Raw genomic sequence first — 5,000 nt, forward strand, 5'->3', positions numbered from 1 at the left:
TTGTACCTTAACCTAACCCATGTTGTACCTTAACCTAACCCATGTTGTGCCTCAACCTAACCCATGTTGTGCCTCAACCTAACCCATGTTGTGCCTCAACCTAACCCATGTTGTGCCTTAACCTAACCCATGTTGTGCCTCAACCTAACCCATGTTGTGCCTTAACCTAACCCATGTTGTGCCTTAACCTAACCCATGTTGTGCCTTAACCTAACCCATGTTGTGCCTTAACCTAACCCATGTTGTGCCTTAACCTAACCCATGTTGTGCCTTAACCTAACCCATGTTGTGCCTTAACCTAACCCATGTTGTGCCTTAACCTAACCCATGTTGTCGCCTTAACGTAACCCACGTTGTCGCCTAAACCTGCTCTGTAATTGTTATACGACTCGTTCAATTACTGTAGTGTTGCCCACCCGCAACCCTCGCAATATAGTTCGCTACTCGCACTGCCCGCACCCCTGTGTATCGCTTCATGTTAAACACCTTGCAAGTCTTGCTCACTTTCCACATGCTCCTGCTGTACACTGTAATGTGGATGGCAGCAGGACGTACATGCCGCCCCTCCCCACGTCCCCACCTTGCCCCCTGCCTTCGCAAGCTGGTTGGTGAGAAGTTTGCATGTTCAATGCCCTTCGCATGCGACGTACTCAGGCTACGTTGTGGTGCGGCCTGTGTCAACTGTCCGCTGATGTCGTACGCGTGAACCACAATCTGTACTGCACATTCGTCCTTATGTACTGAATGATACATCGTGGCACATGTGTGACCGCACAACGACTGCGCCCAAAAACGGCGGACCATACAGTGCAAATATTGTGCACGCAGCTACGTGTCGTCTCCCTATGAGAGCTGGATTGCAGTGTGGTACGCCATAGAGACGTGTGGGAGGAACGGACGCCGTGGATGGCGATCAGCATGAGCTGTCTGTTGATGTATTCGGACCTAGTCGTCTCTCCTCACACACCGTGATGGCATGGTGCACCGCGTTCCATATCTGCGACATGCTACAGAGGCCGGTTGACAGTCGTTCGAGCAATGGACATCGCATACGTACGGGGGCCACCTTCCACGTATTGTCTAGGCGTGCACATTTTGTTGCGTGTATGTGGGCAGACGTAGTGTGGCGTGACACCTGACACAGGCATGCAATAATCGTTGAAGTTGCAAATGGCGATGGACGCCTGCGTTTTCTGGTGAAGTTACGCAAATGAACAAATGGTAACCTGTTGTGGTGCGGTTGTTCTCGCTAGGGGTGAATCGGTGATGGCGACGATAGGTTGAGGTACTAACCGGTTGTTCCAGCGATACCCACCATGCCGACGAAACTGAACGGCATCTGGGTGTGAAGCGATACGCGGCGGTGGCTGGGTGGGACCGTCCCCGGCCGGTGAGGGGGCGCCTCCCGGCGTGCTGGCCGCGCGGTGCGTGGGCGCACGCGCTACAGCCGGCTGGTGGGGGCGGCCAGTGGCAGGCGCGCCGGCCGACGGACGCGGCAGGCGTCGCAGCTGCGCGCCGGCGCACCCTGCGCGCGGCGCCGTGCGGCCAAAGTAGGTCCTCGCGGGCCCGGTGCGAAGCGCGGTGGACATCTTCAGTGTGCTGGTCCGATTGAGGACTGTGTGCGTTGAGGATGCGCCGCCGCCCGGCGCTCGGCGCCGCGACGCCGTCTGCTGCTCGGTCGCCCCAGCGGTTCTCGCTGGTGGTTTGTATCGCAGCTGTGCGGATGTGTTGGCGCGTGCGCTGTGCTGGGAGAGTTCGCTTCGGCACCCAAGTGGGGCTTTTGTCCTTCTGTGGCGCTGGCGTTGGAGCTGCCGGTCACCGTAGGTGGCGCGTGTTGTCTCCCGCCGGCAATGCCACGACAGCACGCTCCCGGGCCTCTGTCGGCAGCGGCAAGCTCAGTTGGGAGCACGGGTGGTCGCACCGAAAGCGTCTACTCGCCTAACTCCGGGCGATTGCGCCTCTCTCGAACCCGACCAAGTACTTGGGACGGCGCTGCGCGCCGCCGGGACCTGAGAGGGTTTCGAGGTGTATTGTGCAGGGGAGCTCAGCCTCCTCCTGTTTGCAGAATGATTGAGCGGACGCTTGCGTGTTCGCGCGGGCCCCCGGGACACACTCCCGGGCGGCCGGCTGCTCAGCTCTAGTTGACGCAGCTCCCTGGTTGATCCTGCCAGTAGTCATATGCTTGTCTCAAAGATTAAGCCATGCATGTCTCAGTACAAGCCGCATTAAGGTGAAACCGCGAATGGCTCATTAAATCAGTTATGGTTCCTTAGATCGTACCCACGTTACTTGGATAACTGTGGTAATTCTAGAGCTAATACATGCAAACAGAGTCCCGACCAGAGATGGAAGGGACGCTTTTATTAGATCAAAACCAATCGGTCGGCTCGTCCGGTCCGTTTGCCTTGGTGACTCTGAATAACTTTGGGCTGATCGCACGGTCCTCGTACCGGCGACGCATCTTTCAAATGTCTGCCTTATCAACTGTCGATGGTAGGTTCTGCGCCTACCATGGTTGTAACGGGTAACGGGGAATCAGGGTTCGATTCCGGAGAGGGAGCCTGAGAAACGGCTACCACATCCAAGGAAGGCAGCAGGCGCGCAAATTACCCACTCCCGGCACGGGGAGGTAGTGACGAAAAATAACGATACGGGACTCATCCGAGGCCCCGTAATCGGAATGAGTACACTTTAAATCCTTTAACGAGTATCTATTGGAGGGCAAGTCTGGTGCCAGCAGCCGCGGTAATTCCAGCTCCAATAGCGTATATTAAAGTTGTTGCGGTTAAAAAGCTCGTAGTTGGATTTGTGTCCCACGCTGTTGGTTCACCGCCCGTCGGTGTTTAACTGGCATGTATCGTGGGACGTCCTGCCGGTGGGGCGAGCTGAAGGCGTGCGACCGCCTCGTGCGTGCTCGTGCGTCCCGAGGCGGACCCCGTTGAAATCCTACCAGGGTGCTCTTTATTGAGTGTCTCGGTGGGCCGGCACGTTTACTTTGAACAAATTAGAGTGCTTAAAGCAGGCAAGCCCGCCTGAATACTGTGTGCATGGAATAATGGAATAGGACCTCGGTTCTATTTTGTTGGTTTTCGGAACCCGAGGTAATGATTAATAGGGACAGGCGGGGGCATTCGTATTGCGACGTTAGAGGTGAAATTCTTGGATCGTCGCAAGACGAACAGAAGCGAAAGCATTTGCCAAGTATGTTTTCATTAATCAAGAACGAAAGTTAGAGGTTCGAAGGCGATCAGATACCGCCCTAGTTCTAACCATAAACGATGCCAGCCAGCGATCCGCCGCAGTTCCTCCGATGACTCGGCGGGCAGCCTCCGGGAAACCAAAGCTTTTGGGTTCCGGGGGAAGTATGGTTGCAAAGCTGAAACTTAAAGGAATTGACGGAAGGGCACCACCAGGAGTGGAGCCTGCGGCTTAATTTGACTCAACACGGGAAACCTCACCAGGCCCGGACACCGGAAGGATTGACAGATTGATAGCTCTTTCTTGATTCGGTGGGTGGTGGTGCATGGCCGTTCTTAGTTGGTGGAGCGATTTGTCTGGTTAATTCCGATAACGAACGAGACTCTAGCCTGCTAACTAGTCGCGTGACATCCTTCGTGCTGTCAGCGATTACTTTTCTTCTTAGAGGGACAGGCGGCTTCTAGCCGCACGAGATTGAGCAATAACAGGTCTGTGATGCCCTTAGATGTTCTGGGCCGCACGCGCGCTACACTGAAGGAATCAGCGTGTCTTCCTAGGCCGAAAGGTCGGGGTAACCCGCTGAACCTCCTTCGTGCTAGGGATTGGGGCTTGCAATTGTTCCCCATGAACGAGGAATTCCCAGTAAGCGCGAGTCATAAGCTCGCGTTGATTACGTCCCTGCCCTTTGTACACACCGCCCGTCGCTACTACCGATTGAATGATTTAGTGAGGTCTTCGGACTGGTACGCGGCATTGACTCTGTCGTTGCCGATGCTACCGGAAAGATGACCAAACTTGATCATTTAGAGGAAGTAAAAGTCGTAACAAGGTTTCCGTAGGTGAACCTGCGGAAGGATCATTACCGACTAGACTGCATGTCTTTCGATGTGCGTGTCGTGTCGCGCAACACGCTACCTGTACGGCTCGCCGTAGCCGTGCGCCGCGTGCGGAACCACGCGTGCCTCTCAAAACTAGCGGCAATGTTGTGTGGTACGAGCGCTGAAGCGCTGGAGCGGCTGGCCTGCGGCACCTGGCGCCTGGCGCCGGTTTTGAATGACTTTCGCCCGAGTGCCTGTCCGCTCCGGTGTGGAGCCGTACGACGCCCGTCGGCCGTGAGGCCGTTGGACACAGAACGCTGGAACAGGGGCCGCCACACGCCTCACTCCCGCCTATGCGACCGTCTCGAAAGAGACGGCGGAAACTGAGAAAAGATCACCCAGGACGGTGGATCACTCGGCTCGTGGGTCGATGAAGAACGCAGCAAATTGCGCGTCGACATGTGAACTGCAGGACACATGAACATCGACGTTTCGAACGCACATTGCGGTCCATGGATTCCGTTCCCGGGCCACGTCTGGCTGAGGGTCGGCTACGTATACTGAAGCGCGCGGCGTTTGCCCCGCTTCGCAGACCTGGGAGTGTCGCGGCCGCCTGTGGGGCCGGCCGCGTCTCCTCAAACGTGCGATGCGCGCCCGTCGCCTGGCGGTTCGCATACCGGTACTTTCTCGGTAGCGTGCACAGCCGGCTGGCGGTGTGGCGTGCGACACCTCGTACAACGACCTCAGAGCAGGCGAGACTACCCGCTGAATTTAAGCATATTACTAAGCGGAGGAAAAGAAACTAACAAGGATTCCCCCAGTAGCGGCGAGCGAACAGGGAAGAGTCCAGCACCGAACCCCGCAGGCTGCCGCCTGTCGTGGCATGTGGTGTTTGGGAGGGTCCACTACCCCGACGCCTCGCGCCGAGCCCAAGTCCAACTTGAATGAGGCCACGGCCCGTAGAGGGTGCCAGGCCCGTAGCGG

The 5,000-nt window shown here is 56.7% G+C and overlaps 2 non-coding genes and 1 pseudogene across 2 annotated transcripts; all 3 read left to right on the forward strand.

Moving 5' to 3' along the window:
* The first annotated feature begins 2,151 nt into the window (after window positions 1-2,151).
* Window positions 2,152-4,060, forward strand: LOC124730676. Its single transcript, XR_007008053.1, has one exon. It is a non-coding gene; the product is annotated as a small subunit ribosomal RNA (ribosomal RNA).
* A 351-nt stretch (window positions 4,061-4,411) lies between these two features.
* Window positions 4,412-4,566, forward strand: LOC124730686. The gene has a single exon (XR_007008058.1). It is a non-coding gene; the product is annotated as a 5.8S ribosomal RNA (ribosomal RNA).
* A 188-nt stretch (window positions 4,567-4,754) lies between these two features.
* Window positions 4,755-5,000, forward strand: part of LOC124730679 — a 4,218-nt pseudogene continuing 3,972 nt past the window's right edge.

The sequence above is a fragment of the Schistocerca piceifrons genome, unplaced genomic scaffold (genome assembly GCF_021461385.2).
Source record: "Schistocerca piceifrons isolate TAMUIC-IGC-003096 unplaced genomic scaffold, iqSchPice1.1 HiC_scaffold_1249, whole genome shotgun sequence".
Taxonomy (NCBI): domain Eukaryota; kingdom Metazoa; phylum Arthropoda; class Insecta; order Orthoptera; family Acrididae; genus Schistocerca; species Schistocerca piceifrons.